The following is a 16,838-nucleotide window of genomic DNA, read 5'->3' as shown; positions in this document are numbered from 1 at the left end:
AAAATGAAATAGCATAAGCATAAGTCTTTTTAGATGCAACTACTTAAATCATCATGAGGGAGGAAAAAGAATCAAGTAAAGAAAATGCTTCTATAAAATCTGGACAAAAGAAAGATTAGCCGGGAGGATAATCCTGACAACCAACCTTTATATATAATGATAACTTCATCTCAATTAGTGTTCCATCTCAATCCAACCTTTATTAAGCATTTTAAATCTTCAACTAACTAAAATGTACACGTTTGATCCATTTTCTTGTGAATTACATAAATTTATCATCACTTTAAACTATTTCACCACTTAATGACCATGTTTTTATTTTAGGTTTGTACTATTATTTCATATTTGACAACTATATAGTTCTAAAATTATCCAAATGTAAGATGTTCATGTCATAAAGGGATCATAAACAAACACACATTTTAACTAATTAAAGGTGGAATATGTTATGTCATATATCACAAGGACCAAAAATTATTGAAGGTACAAATTATTATCATTTATTTGCAGCGGACTTGGCAAACTTTTGTTATGGGTGTTTGTTTCCTCGTCTTCCTGCTAGCTACAAGAAAAACTTTAAGTTCTTTTTGGTTTGTGTGGATGAAAAAGTTGCCTCTTGATGTTCATATGTCCTCATTGATCATTTTCTAACCAATGATCTAAATTTTCTTCCGCATAATAGAGTGCAAGGAGCCTAAAACTCTTCTAGATTTTGGCAGCATCTCCATTAGTATCAGTTATTATCTCGACTATCATAAGATACCTAATTAAAAATGAGACTCATGCAATCCAAACTGTGAGTAATATGCATAATTTCTAATTCCATTTGTTTTTAAATTTATTATGTGAGTCTAAATATTCTTTTGTTGCACAGATTGGACATCTGCCAAAGGGTATAAAGGTTGTCAACAATGAGCCTAAGAGCAACTTACAACAAAGCCTACCATGAATAATATCCAAAAGTATTCCATATTTCATGAACATTGTTGCCAATGATGTTATGAATAGACAAGTACTCACTATTAGTTTATATCTATTTAGCATAATACGAGCAGAAATAAGAAAATGCATTATTGACAGCTTTAAACCCAAATTAAACCCATACCCAAATGTTCGATCAACAATCAAAGTGAAGGAGAAGAAAACTCCAAAATAGAAACTCATAAAATTAGGTTAAAATCATAAATTAGAAGAATTAACTAACCTTAAAATCACCAAATTAAAAGGAAAATCCCAAATTTTCTCAGAAATTGAAGTGAAATTGATGTGGTTGTCGAAGTAGTGGAGGAGATAATGTTGGAGTAGCTTCGAAATCGAGGTACGGTTGTTGTACTTTCTGAGTTCTTGAAAATGAGGTATGGTGGTAACAATGCTGAAGAAAAGACTTGGTCAGAGCAGTAGCAGTGGTGGTCTATGTTATTATAACTCCTCCAACAGTTAGTGAAAACCCTAATGCTGAAAATGTTTCATCTAAATTGACTACAAATTACTCCAAACACTTTTAATTAAATAATTCTTCCTAACAAACCCCCTTTTGGCCACCGATTGACCATCGTCAAATAACAAATGCTTGTACACAACCTAAAACTTTCTTGCTATCACTTTTAGGGTAATGAGTGTGAGTAACTGGATTTATAGCCTCAATAATAACAATTATGTAATGAACTCTACTATAACCGGCTTATTCTCCGGTGACCTCCACTTCGTCGCCAATGTTGAGTGGGGGTTTATAAGTTGGTGAATCTGATGCAGATGCATTCCTCTTCCTAATTGTACTTTCTCTATTATCATTCGGGGAATTTTTCTAGTAAAGTTGATAGTGCTAGTGATTGGGAAAGGGATTATGAAGTTGAAGGGAATGGGAATAAGAAAAAGGGGAAAGGGAAGACTAAAATAGAGTGGGTGTATTCTGATTGCGGTTATGATGGATTGTTATTGTTTATGTAAAAAGGTATAATTTAGGTGGAATAAATGAATAAAGTGTTGTAATAGCTTTTTTTCCTAAAAAAGTGTTGCCATAGTGACTCTATGGCAATGGTTCAGGCAACCGTTGCGATAAAACATCCTATTGCAACGGTTATCAAACAACAACAACGGTTATAGCACCAGATTGTTCTACTAGAATTTTTTTTTTTGAAATGCTTGAAACCGTTGCAATAGACCCTCTATAGCAATGCTTTTGGAACCGTTTCCAAAATTTTCATCGCAATAGGGGTAATTTCTAGTAGTGAGATGCCAAGGAAATCGCATTTTCTTTAACAAAGTAAGAAACAAAGATGTTAAGAAATACGCATACCCCAAGCATAATTATTCGGAATGGAAAACAAAAATGGGTACTTGGACTTCATGTCTTCCTCGGCTTCCCAAGTAGCTTCCTTAACCTTTTGGTTCCTCCAAAGGACCTTTATCAAAGCCACATTCTTTGTCCGCAACCAACTGACTTGCCGATCTAAAATCTCAACTGGGACCTCCTCGTAGGACAAAGAATCCAAAATATCCACCTCTTCTAAGGGAAAAACCGTCAAAGGATCACCCACGCACTTCCTTGGCATCAAAACTTGAAACACCAAATGAACGGAGCTCAAACTAGAAAGCAACTCCAATTCATATGCAACATTACCAACCCTCTTCAAAACCAAGTAAGGACTGATATAACGGGCACTAAGCTTCCCCCCCCCCCCCCCCTTACTAAACTGTATTATTCTCTTTATAAGGGACACCTTAAAAAATACCCAATCACCGACACTTAACTCCAACTCCCATCGCCTCATATCTACGTAGGACTTTCGGCAACTTAGGGCTTAAGTCTATCCCGAATCACCTTCACCTTCTCCATGGCTTGGTGAACCAAATCAGGGCCAAAAACTTATTCTTACTAACCTCAAACCACCCAATAGGAGATCTACGCCTCCTACCATATAAGACCTCAAACGGAGCCATGCCAATGCTAGAGTTATACCTATTATTGTAGGCAAATTCTATGAGAATCAAGTGGTCTACCCAACTACCACAAAAATCAAAACATAAGCCCGCAACATATCTTACAAGACCTGTATTATCCTTTTTGCTTACCCATCCATTTATGGGTAGAAAGTGGTACTTAGGATCACCATATCCCCCAAGCCTCGCTAGAACGACCTCCAAAAGTGACACAAGAACTGGGTGCCCCGATCAGATATAATGGAGACTAGAGTACCATGCAACTTCATGATCTCCTCAATGAACAACTTGGCATAATTCTCATAAGAGAAATTATTTCTCACTGGCAAGAATTGACCAGACTTAGTCATCCAATCCACGATGACCCAAATTGAATTAAATTACTGGCAAAGCTGCGGAAAATTGGTAACAAAATATGTATTATTACTTCCCATTTCCACACCAGTAGTTCAATTTCTTGAGTCAACCCACCGGGCCTCAAGTGCTCTACTTTCACTTGCTGAGATTCCATGTACTTAGCCAATAAATTGGCCACATCCTGCTTCATGTTATTTCACCAATAAATCTCCTTAAGATCATGGTACATTTTCATCAAACTAGCATGAATAGTATAACGCGACTCATGAGCTTCGGCCAAAATTCTTCCTTGCAACCCATTAACATCAGCAACACATAATCTGCCTTGGTACCTTAAGATACCATCAGCACCAATTTGGAAAATAATCACTTTTTGCCTACCTACATTATTCTTGATTTGCATTAGAATAGGTTTCAACACTTTCTTTTCCTTTACTTTAGCACCAAGAGATGACCTTACTACTTCTTAAATAATCACACCACTATCCTCAGAATCCAAGAGACAAACTCTGAGATTAGCCAAACGGTGAATATCCTTCACTAAATCTCGCTTATCCTTATCCACATGAGACAAGCTTCCCATGGAAAACTTGCTAAGAGCATCAGTAACTACGTTAGCTTTACCTAGACGATAGTAAAGACTCATATCATAGTCCTTGAGCAAATTGAGCCATATCCTTTGCTTGAGATTCAATTCTTTCTGAGTAAACACGTATTGCAGCTCTAATGATCAAAATAAATATCAACGTGGACCCCATACAAATAATGCCGCCAGATCTTTAATGCAAACACTATAGCCAACAATTTCAAAACATGGGTTGGATAATTCTTCTTATGAACTTTCAACTGCCTAGAAGCATAAGAAATTATCTTGCCATGCTACATCAACACACAACCCATTCCCAACAGGGACATATCACAATAGACAACAAAATCATCAATACCTTCAGGCGGGGTAAAGAGCGAAGCCGAAGTCAACTTATCCTTCAGCTTTTCGAAACTACCCTTACAAGCATCAGACCATAAGAATTTCACCTTTTTCTGAGTCAACTTAGTCAATGGGGCATCAATAGAAGAGAAACTCTCCACAAACCTTCTGTAATAATGGGCTAAACCCAAGAAGCTCTAAATTTCAGTTGGAGTCATGGGTCTAGGCCAATTCTTAACCACCGTAACCTTCTCTGGATCCATCATGATCCCCTCACTAGAAATAACATGACCTAAATAAGTCAAACATTCAACCAGAACTCACACTTAGAAAACTTTAAATATAATTGTTGATCCTTTAGGGTCTACAACATAAGGCAAAAGTAATCAGCATGATCCACCTCGCTCTTCGAATACACCAAGATATCATTGATAAAGACAATGACAAACATATCCAACAACTGATGAGAAACCTGATTCATAAGGTCCATAAATGATTTTGGGGCATTGGTCAAACCAAAGGACAACACCAAAAACTCAATGTGACCATACCGGGTTCGGAAGGCAGTCTCAAGATATCCACTTCCCTAATCTTCAACTGATGATAACCCAATAGAAGATCAATCTTAGAAAAGAACTTATCACCCTAAAACTAATCGAATAGATTATCAGTCCTCAAAAATGGGTACTTATTTTTTATGGTCATCTAATTCAATTGGCGATAATCAATATACATCTGAAGGTAACTATCCTTCTTATGAACGAAAAGAATAGAATTACCCCATGGAGACACACTAGGGAAAATAAAACCCTTATCCAAAAGATCTTTCAACTGCTCCTCGAGCTCTTTAAATTTATCTGAAGCCATTCTATAAAGAGGGATAAAAATAAGACGAGTGTCCAGAAAAAGATCAATCCTAAAATTAATTTCCCTATCGAGAGGAATACAAGGTAGATCATTAGGAAACACTTTGGGAAACTCACAGACCACAGGGACAATCTTTAAAGAAGGACCTTTGGATCTAGATCCTTAATATGAACTAAGTGATAGAGGCACCCTTTAGAAACTAATTTTTGGGCTCTAAGATACGAGATGAACCTTTACTTAGGCACTAGGGAACTACCCTTCCACTCAATCACCAGATCATTAGGGAAATGGAAACTGACCCTATGGATCCGACAATCAAGAGACACGTAGCACGAATGAAACCAATCTATCACCAAAATTACATCAAAGTCTAACATGTTCAACTTTATCAGATCAACCAATGTCTTCTTACCATGGAACGACATCACACAACCCCTATAGATACCTCTAGCCATAATAGAGTCACCCATCAGAGGGGAAATAAAGAAAAAATCCAAAATACTTTCAGGATCAAAGCCAAATTGGATAGCCACATAAGGGTTCACATAAGAGAGAGTAGAACCAGGATCAAGTAGACAATATACATCACTAGAAAAGAGTTTAAGCGTACCAGTAACAACATCAGGGAATGCCTCAAAATCCTGGTGAGTGGTAACTGAAGCCAGAAGCAGAAGTAGTACCTTTTGGTGCAAGAGTTGATGAAGTAGCAATAGAAATCTTATTTTCCCCTGAAGCAACCTTTGATGGGCAATCCCTTTTGTAGATGAGCAGTCTGACCATATTTAAAGAACTTATTCCCCCTTTCTCACAAAAACCATGATACACCTTACCAAAAAATCTATAAGGAGCATATGATGAAGTCGACTGAGCCTCACTAGCCTAATGCTGGAATCCTGGTGCTCTAGACCCACTATCATGTTGAGAACGACAATTACCTAATTTCTTCAAATAAGGTGAACTAGCCATAGAGTAGGAACAAAAATTGCCCCAATTCTTATTATACCACATTCCACTATCTCTACCACTTTGTTGCTGACCTCTACCCTAATCTAAATAGTAAAGCTTTTTATTCTGTCTTTTACTTATTTCTGCTTGCTTCTTCTTCTCCCCTTCCACTTGTTGCATTTACACCACAAGTCTAGAGATATCTATATCCTTATTCAACAAGGCAGTCTTGCTCTCCAAGATCAACTCACGAGACTACCTAAAGGCAAACTTCCTCATTCTAGACACCAACTGAGGAGCATAACATAATAGGTGATGAAATTTCAAGGCATACTACTTTACAGACATGCTTCCTTACTTCAGATTCACAAATTCCTCAACCTTCACCTTCCTGAACACCTAAGAAAAGACACGATCAAGGAAAGCACTAGAGAAATCATCCCACAAAGTAGACTCAGTATCATCACCCCTAGATTTTTCCATTTTTCATACCATTGGCATGCTACAACATTCAACTGATAAGCAGCGAACTCTACACCCTCCACATCAGAAGCATACATCACATGAAGATATTTTCCATCTCATTAATAAAATTTAAGGATCATCATCAACTTTAGAATCAATGAAAATAGGAGGACTCAACCTCATGAATTGGCTAACTCTAGTGGCCTCAGATAATGGAGAAAGAAAAGCAACACGCTCAGTCTAGGAGGCCACTAATTGGGTAAGCAAATGAATTGACTGGTGAAACTCGACATTAGACACACCAGCTTGGGTGCCTGAGGAAGGATAGGGGAACCGGTGGAGCTCCCTTAGGGAAATCAGAAGCAGTAACCCTAGACCAGCTCTAAACTCCTAGGGTTAGATGAGCTTCATCCACATTGTCCTATGACGGGACAGAAGAGTTCCCATTGTTATCAGATCTTCTTAGAGGAATGATCTTAAAGGAAAATAAACGGATTAGAGAGATTCAAGACCTTAGACTCTGTATCCTGAAAATAGAACAAAAAGAAAGGGAAATATTCTTAAATGCCTTATAGCCTCTCCTTTATAAGTGAGGTGCGCTACACACTCATAAATGAGATTCTACTTGACACAACTTTGTTGGACACCTAATGACACAAAACCTAGGCTCTAACACCATCTTTATCATGACCCAAACTAGCGCCTCTCCATGACGGGTATCTTAAGTCCTATGTGGACCGGAGATCACCCCCTACACCTAACCAAACCAAACACAACATTCCCCAATGTCGAATGAATTCTTAATAAATAACAAGATAACATTCAACAAGCTTAAAGAAAATCAAAATAGGTCTATAACTTACTATCGATGACCAACCAACACCACGCAATACCTACAATAATAAAAATAAAGCCTTCTAAACAAAGAACTAAAACCAATTTTTGTTGGACATGTCCCCGACTCCGATAGAGGGCAATGAGAATAAAAATAATAATGTTATTGATAATGAAAATAACTATCAACTTAAATCTACGAATGAAAACTGGTGAAAGGCCTAAGTCTTTTAGGGAATAGAAGCTCACCACCGCACTACAACACCACGAACCAACGGGCCAAACCAATCGACCTAACTCTACGCATGGAGATACAGCGTCTAAAGACAATTAGTGGGGTGAACACTAGCATGTAACTCAAAGAAAAGGACAATATAATACCATGATAAACACGACAAATTTAGTCAAAATTCAACGCATATAATCAAATGCATATACATATATATATATCACATGTCAGGATAGGGAACAAGGCTTAACATGCACTTAAAACTTTAGCTTGGATTGTGTTGCTCAACCTTTATAACATACAAGGTACCCATATTCTATATGGGCCCCAACTCTCACCCCCTGGTCGAGCCCTAATACATGTAGCCGCAAAAACCAGAGAATAATCTCATATATATGCATGGGGGACTCGAACCTCTAATCATATAATAAGGTGACTTAAGCACGCAATCATGTAGTGATGTACGAGGGACGTGAACCTCCATAATCATGTAATAATAATAAGGGGGACTCAAACCTCCCTGGTCACTTTGACCCCCGCATCAGCAAACATGATTTTCAATATCGGTCACTCACACCTCTACTTTCATGACTCAGCTACACAACTCTCATTAAATCCCAATTAAAATATTCATCTCATATTCCCATTCATTGAAACATATTAAATATTAAGTCATACATTATTGGTATTGCAAAACCAACTGCACTAGTAAGGTAACAACAACATGCCAAAACAATTACATCACTTGGGGGAATTTACAACCCCTTTGGTTTAATTTTACAAATTCCCATATTTCTCATAATTGAAAACCAATTTCACAATATAGTGTTGGGGTCATAACCACTTCAAAAGTCACAAGTTTGTGAAATCACAATCCCTAGTTCATTCACCATTCCCATGCATCAAATTTACTTTAAAACCATCATTTAAACTTGACCCATACAGGGGTAAACATTAAATATCATATAAATAATAGTTATACAAAAACCCTTAACCTGTGTTTTCAAAATCAACATCAATATCTTATGAACTACATTTTAAATCAGATGATTTTACAAATTAACAATGAGGGAAGAGTAACATGCCTGAAATACCAATTTTCATTGAAAGAATCCAACCCTTTAGCCCTTGGATGACCTACTTCTTAAGAACCCTAAGTATGGTTGCTTGAGAGAATTTGAAAGAGAAAAATGTACTTATGTTGAGTTATGGTTGAGAACGGGGTACCAAATAAGATTATAAGTCATGGGTTATCTGTGGGATAGGTGAGAAATGCCTAAAATACCCTCGTTAAAAGTTTGAAAAATAATCCGCCAGTCGTTACGTGTGACCTTATGACTCCCAGAGTCACTCTATGACTCAGACCATCTAGTCATAACCAAACTAGAACCCCTTGGGCTCTTCACAGTGAACCCTACGACTAGTACTGTACATCTCATAATGGGACACTATGACTCATAGGGTCAAGTCATAGTTTAGACAGTTTCAATCGAGACACTACACTGGACACATTACAAAATACCCTTCTTATGACTCGTTAGGAGTCTATACAACTCGTTAAGTCTAGTCGTAATCAAGGCAGTGACTTAGGAAAATCCTGCTGGGCTCATTACAACTGGGTCCCATGACCCGTAAAGACACATTACGACTAATCAGGTGAGTCATTGTCAGGGTAGAAAACTCAACAATAACAACAACAAACCCACTGTATTCCCACCTAGTGGGGTCTGGGGGGGGGTAAGATGTACGCAGTCCATGCCTCTACCTCTGATGAAGTAGAAAGGCTGTTTCCGATAGACCCCCGGCTCAAGGCACGAGATACCACACAAACACATAGTAAAGCTCAGGGTAGAAAACTTAAAACTCAAAAAAAATTCAAGGACCAAAAACCAGAGGCATTACAAACCTGACCCAAACCAATCAGGGGCCTTGTTGTAATGGCCATCCTAAGTCTAACCAGGACGAGAGACCACCCTCTGTTACCCAACCCAACCACCATCAACATACCTTGACTTGTCTAAATACCGAATAAATAGCAAGATAGCATAACTAGAAAAGAACTGACTTTAGATAGTTCTATTCCTAGACCAACCCTACCAAGTCATCCCGTCCACCAAACTGCACCAGCCAAACCACCAAGCCAAACCAGTTCCAAACCAAGGGTCGTAAACCAGGCCAAAACTAAATGAGATCCAAAACATAATTTGATTAATCCCAAAATAAAATACGATAGAACAACCAACAATATCATCAACCGCTATCAGTCCCAATACCAATGCCAATGCTAAGGCTGACACCAATACCAATCCCACCCATTCTAACCCATAGCAGTACCACAAAGACCCTAACCAAAAAGAATAAGAATATTCGATTGGGATATGCCCCAAATAATAGCAAAAATAATCATCCATAAATAAATTAGAATGTTTAAAAATATTAATAACATAAAATGAGCCTTCCAAAAAGATGGAAAATTACCACTTTAATCCAACAGTTGTCCCCGAGTCAATCACTATGTAGGAGGAGTTGAATGGATGATTCCTCCATAGCATGGGCATACAGCCTCCCAAAGATGGGTTAGCAAGTGATCGCTAGGATAAACTAAAGGTAAAGATAAAATAATGCCATTATAAAACCAAGTAAGACCATATATATGCACCCAAACCATATATATATACATGTCGAGAAAAGGGACCAGGTTTAACATGCCATTAAAACTTTTACCTGGGTTGGGTAGCTTTCCTGTCCGAAACCATCCATGGGCTATATAGGTTCAGCTACCCCTACTAAAAGGGCCCCAATGCATGAAGCAACACGATCAGGGAAGAAAACTTAGGATGATTAGTACATACTCCAAATATAAAGTGTGACATCATGAACACGATCACCAAGACCAACCTCACATCATCATATATGAGTTTCCAGTTTTGGTCCCGCCGGGACCTCTACCTTCCATAGCTTTGTAGCACACCCTGCCATTATTGTCTAATTAACACCATTTTTTATCCAAACCATTATTCCGTTATTATTAACCTAGGCTATTAGTAGTGGTATCATTATACCTACAATAACTTGCAAGTATTATCCTTAGCCAAATATTAGGGGATTCCATGCACCCCATATGATTTCCAATTAACCAAAACCATGGCCGCCAAGGCCTTTCCAATCCATTTAGAACCATTTAAATCATTCATACTATTTAAGGTTCCATTAGCAAGTTTAAACCATACATAAGTTGCATTAAAAAAACAATATTATAGTGAAAACATTGTTAAAGTCATTTTATCAAACACATTAGGGGCATAGTATTTCCAAAACCAAATTCCATTACCAAATAACAATTCCATGCAATCAATTATCCAAAACCACCATTAATGCTTATAAACGCATAATTAAAACATGAAAAGACCATAACCAAGCATTTATAACCAAAATCCCCAAATTATATTTGAAAACCCAAAATCATACAAGATTTAAATCATAAAAAAATTATATAAAACTATGTCTTTAATTGGAACTAACAATGTGGGATGAGAGAAGGCCTTAATTGACAAAGTAGATAGAGAGAAACCACCAACAAAATCCCCAAATTAGTCCTCTAGTTGAAACCCTAGTTTCTGGTCCCAAAAGCTTTTGAGAGAATTATAGAATATTTAGGAAGAGTTTGTAAGTGTTGATGAATAGAATAATAGAGTAAATAGCCTCCCAAGTGAGTTTGAAATCGTGGGACCTTATTAGGATAAGTGGGAAAATGTCCAGAATACCCCTACTTAAGTTGCACAAAATCCCATCACAGAGGTACGACTGACCCTCAAGAGTCATACCCTTTGATACAAGTGGTACCCACCACTCGTATCCTAAGCCTTAACCCTTAGACTCAACATTATCCAGTGTACGACTCATCCTACCCAAGTCATATTGATAGCATACGGTCCATAAACTTCACCTATATCCCTGGCAACATAGAATCACAGAAGGTTTGAACACTGACCACCATATAAGTCCTTGGTATGACTCATACCCTGGCTTACAGCTTCTGGTAAGACACTCGTACTCAAATCCAATATAAGTTACCAAGTCTAAGGTTAAGTGAAGGAACCAAATGATCCATATCCAACCATACAACTCGTACTTCCAAGTCGTACATATTCCCGTGACAACATTCCATCTAACCAACAAACACTGGTCAGCATACAACTGGACCATACTATTTGTACCCCAACATACGGCTTGTATCCATGAGTCGTATTGGGTACAGAAACCAAAATTCAAGGAAATTTTCTAAGGTCTAGAAACTAAGGTGTTTTAGTCTCCCCCACTAGGAACATTCATCCTCGAATGATGGGTAAGGAAGGGGTAACCACATGCACGAGTCATTTGCATTATCAAATATATTTCCAATCTCTAACAAAGTTTAAAAACAAAGAGGCAAGATATTAATCTTTTAACAAAATTAGAAAATAAAGATGTGTTGAAGACACATACCTTCCACACGAATTTGAGGAGCAGAAAACAAATACGGATACTTGGACTTCATTTCCTACTCCCCTTCCCATATATCTTCTTCCACCTTATGGTTCCACCATAGAACCTAAACTGATGTCATATCCTTGGTTCACAATCGATGAACCTACCTATCTAAGATCTCAACTGAGAGCTCTTTATAGGACAGAGAGTCTGAGATACCTAACCCCTCCAAGGGAATAATCAAAGATGGATCCCAAAGACACTTCCTAAACATGGAGACATAAAATACTGGATGAACCGAGCTCAATTTAGAAGGTAACTCTAACTCGTAAGTAACATTACCAAACCTCTATAAAATTTCATAAGGACCAATATGCCAGGTACTAAGCTTTCCCTTTTTACCAAACTGCACTACTTCCTTCATGGGAGATACCTTAAGGAAAACCTTATCCCCAACCTCAAACTCTAAGTCTCTATGCCTAACATCTACATAGGACTTTTGGTGACTTTGGGCAGCCTTATGCCTATCCAGAATTACCTTCACCTTTTCTATAGCTTGATAAACAAAATTTGGACCGAACATATCCACCTCACCAAGCTCAAACCTACCAATAGAGATCTACACCTCCTACCATACAATACCTCAAAAGGAGCCATAACACTACTATAATGATAGCTATTGTTGTAAGAAAACTCTAACAAAGGTAGATGCTCAACCCAATTGACACCATAATAAATCACACAAGCCTGAAGCATATCCTCCAATGTCTAAATAATTCTCTTTGCTTGTCCATTCATCTGCGGATGAAAAGCAGTACTCAGACTCACCTTAGTACCCAATCCCTTTAGAAAAAACCACAAAAAAGGAGACATAAACTGCATAGCATGATCAAAAATTGTCAAAATAGGTACCCCATAAAGCTTCACAATCTCTTGAAGATATGAATTTACATAATCCTTCACCAAAAAGGTAGTCCTTACTGGCAAGAAGTGAGCAGACTTTGTCATCCTATCCATATGACCCAAATCGAATCATAATTATTCTGAGACTGAGGAAGACCAGTAACAAAGTCCATATTGTGTACCTCCCATTTCCATTTGAGAAAAATAATCTCTTGATATAATCTAACAAGTTTCATGTGCTCAACTTTAATTTGTTGACATACCAAGCACTTGGCCACAAAATCAGCTGCATCTCTCTTCATACCATTCCACCAATACATCTCCTTAATATTATGATACATCTTTATAGAACTGGGATAAACAACATAGCACAATTCATGAGCCTCAGCCAAAATCCTTTATTGCAAAACAGCGAAATTAGGAACACAAAACCTTCCTTAGTACTATAAAGTACCAGCATCGCTAATCTCAAAAACGATCACTTTTTTCCCACCAACATCACCCTTGATTATCATCAAGACATGATACATAACTTATTTCTCCTTAATCTCTACACCAAGAGATGACTGAACCACTTTTTATAACATTATACCTCAATCCTTGGAGTCCAAAAGGAGAACTCCAAGATTCGCCAAACGGTGAATATCCTTCACCAACTCCAGCTATTTTTTCTCCACATGAGCCAAACTCTTTATGGACAAACTTCTAAGAGCATCAGCAACAATGTTAGCCTTACCTGGGTAATAGTGAAGACTCATATCATAATCCATGAGAAGCTCCAACCATCTCACTTGCTTGAGATTTAGCTCCTTCTTAGTGAACGCATACTGTAGACTCTTATGACTAGAAAAGATGTCCACTTGTACACCATACAAATAATGCCATCATATTTTTAGAGCAAACACAGTCATCAATAGCTCCAAATCATGAGTATGATAGTTCTTCTCATGTACCTTCAACTTTTTAGAAGCATAGGCAATCACCTTTATATGTTGCATCAAAACAAAACCAAGATCTACCCGAGAGGCGTCATAATAGACCACAAACCCATTATTGCATTCTGGAAAAGTCAGAATTGGAGCTAAAGTTAGCTTATCTTTAAACTTCTTGAAACTCCATTTACAAGCATTCGACCAAGAAAACTTAACCTTTTTCAGAGTCAACTTAGTCAAAGTAGTAGCTTTCAGTGAAAAGCCTTCCACAAACTGCGTATAATACTCATCCAAACTCAAGAAGCTCTAGATTTTGATTGGATTCATGGGTCTAGGCCACCTCTTAACCACATCCACCTTTTATGGATCCACCATGATCCCCTTGCTAGAAATAATATGACCAAAAAAGTCATAGCGTTCAACAAAAACTCATACTTAGAGAACTTGGCATACAATTGATGTTCCTTCAAGATCTGCAATACCATATGGAGGTAATTAGCATGATCCCCCTCACTTTTGGAATAAACAACTTGGCATACAATTGATGTTCCTTCAAGATCTGCAATACCATATGGAGGTAATTAGCATGATCCCCCTCACTTTTGGAATAAACCAAAATTCCATCAATAAACATAATAACAAAGAGATCTAAGAACTTCCTAAAAACCCTATTCATCAAGTCCATAAATTCCATTAGGGAATTAGGCAACCCAAATGAAATTTCCAAAAACTCAAAGTGCCCATACCGAGTACAAAAAGTCATCTTAAGGATATCCACCTCCCTAATCTTTAGTTGATGATACCTAGACCAAAGATCTATCTTAGAAAAGAACTAGGCACCTTGCAACTGATCAAACAAGTATTCTATCCTTGGGAGAGGATGCTTGTTCTTAACTGTCACCTTATTCAACTTTCGATAGCCAATGCACATTTGAAGGGAACCATCCTTCTTGCATACGAACAATATCGATGCACCCCACGGAGATAAACTAGGACGAATAAACCCCATATCTAGAAGATCCTTAAGTTGCTCCTTGAGTTCTCTCATCTCAGCCAGAGGCATTCTATAAGGAGGAATAGATAATGAACGAGTGTTTGAAACCAAGTTAATACAAACTCTATTTCTCTATCTAGAGGAACACCAGGAAGATCATCCAAAAAGACCTCAGGATACTCCTTTACTATTAAGACTGACCGTAAAGAAGGACCTTTCTAGTTAGAATCTTTAACCAAGACCAAGTGATAAAGAAAACATTTAGAGATTAACCTCTGAGCTTAAGATAAGAAATAAACCTCCCCCTAGGATCTAGGGAGCAACCCTCCCACTCTATAACCGGTTCACCAGGAAACCTAAAGACAACCTTATGAGTCTAAATCCAAGGATGCATAACAAGAGTGTAACCAATCCATCCCTAGAATAACATCAAAATCCACCATATTAAGTTCAAAAAAATTCATCAAAGTCGGCCTACCACTAATAGATACCACACACCCCTTATAGACTCTCTTAATAATAATCGAGTCACCTATCGGGGTACAAAAAGAAAAAAGATTAGAAACAACCTCAAGATTAAAACCAATACCTACAGCCATAAATGGGGTCACATAAAAAAGAGGGGACCATGGATCAAGCAGACAATATACATCACAATAAAAGAGCTGTAACTTACTAGTAATGACAATAGGCGATGCCTCAAATTCCTGTTGGGATGCCAAAGCATACAACCTATTTTGGCCAACACTAGAACCAGGAGTATTAACAGAAGTAGATGCAGCACCACCGGGTATAGGAGCAAAAGATGAAGCCACTGGTACTTTATTTTCTCCTGTAGCAACCTTATTAAATGGACAATCCCTGAGCCGATGGCTTTTCTGGCCATACTTGAAGCATTTGTCCCTTTCTTTATCACAATAATAAGGACAACCACAGAATAAAAAAAAGGGCATAAAGAAACTAACTGAGCCCCACTCACCTATGATTAGGCACCCTGTGCCTGAAAATTATCACCACCCTGATAACGCCTATCACCCGACTTTTTTGGATAAGGAGCACTAGTAGTAGATAAGGATCCAAAACTCCCTCTCTCCCTCCCCCTACTTTTTTTCTACCATTTTCTATCATCCCATCTACCTTAAGACTGATAACCTCCATGATCAGAAAACCTGCTCCTCTTACCCTATCGATCTCTGAACTTTACCTATTTCCTCTTCTTATTCTCTACCTGCTGCATATGAACAGTCAACTTAGAAATGTCCATATCATTAATCAGAGAAACAATCTTTCTTTCTAAGATCAAATCCTGATCCAATCCAAAAGCAAACTTTTCATTCTCTCTCTCATGTCAGCCACCAAATCAAAAGCATACCTTGACAGCTGATAAAACTTTAAGGCATATTTCTTGATAGATATTCTCTCTTGCTTAAGATTCATGACCTCTTCCATTTTTGCTTCCCTCAGCTATTGAGGAAAGAAATAATCCAAAAAATCACCGGAGAAGGCATCACATTAGGACATCTCCTCCACATCACCTCTATTCTTATCCTACTCTTTGTATTATTGGTACGCAATATCCTTAAGCTGATAAGTTGAAAAGTTTATACCTTCCACATTAGTAGCCTACACCACCCTGAATATATTCTCTACCTCATCCTATAAATAGTAAGGATCCTTCTCCACTTTCACACCATTAAAAGTAGGAGGATTCAGTTTTATAAGCTGAGCAACCCTTGTGGCCTTAGCAGACAATATATCATACATATCTCGCTCAGCCTGAGAAACAACCAATTGAGCAATAGTATGAATAGGCAAGCAAAATTCCGTATAAGTCACCTTACCCTGAGAAGGACTAGTAGCAACTGGAGAAACTCTAAAACTATTAGGGATAGGACCCTGAGATCAAAGACAAACTCTAGACATAGGACGTACCTCATCAATATTTACCCCAGATAGGACTAAAGAGTATTCTTGTGC

This window comes from Capsicum annuum, chromosome 3, assembly GCF_002878395.1.
Source record: "Capsicum annuum cultivar UCD-10X-F1 chromosome 3, UCD10Xv1.1, whole genome shotgun sequence".
Lineage (NCBI taxonomy): Eukaryota > Viridiplantae > Streptophyta > Magnoliopsida > Solanales > Solanaceae > Capsicum > Capsicum annuum.
The sequence above is the reverse complement of the archived record's forward strand: the minus strand, read 5'-3'. Positions refer to the sequence as shown.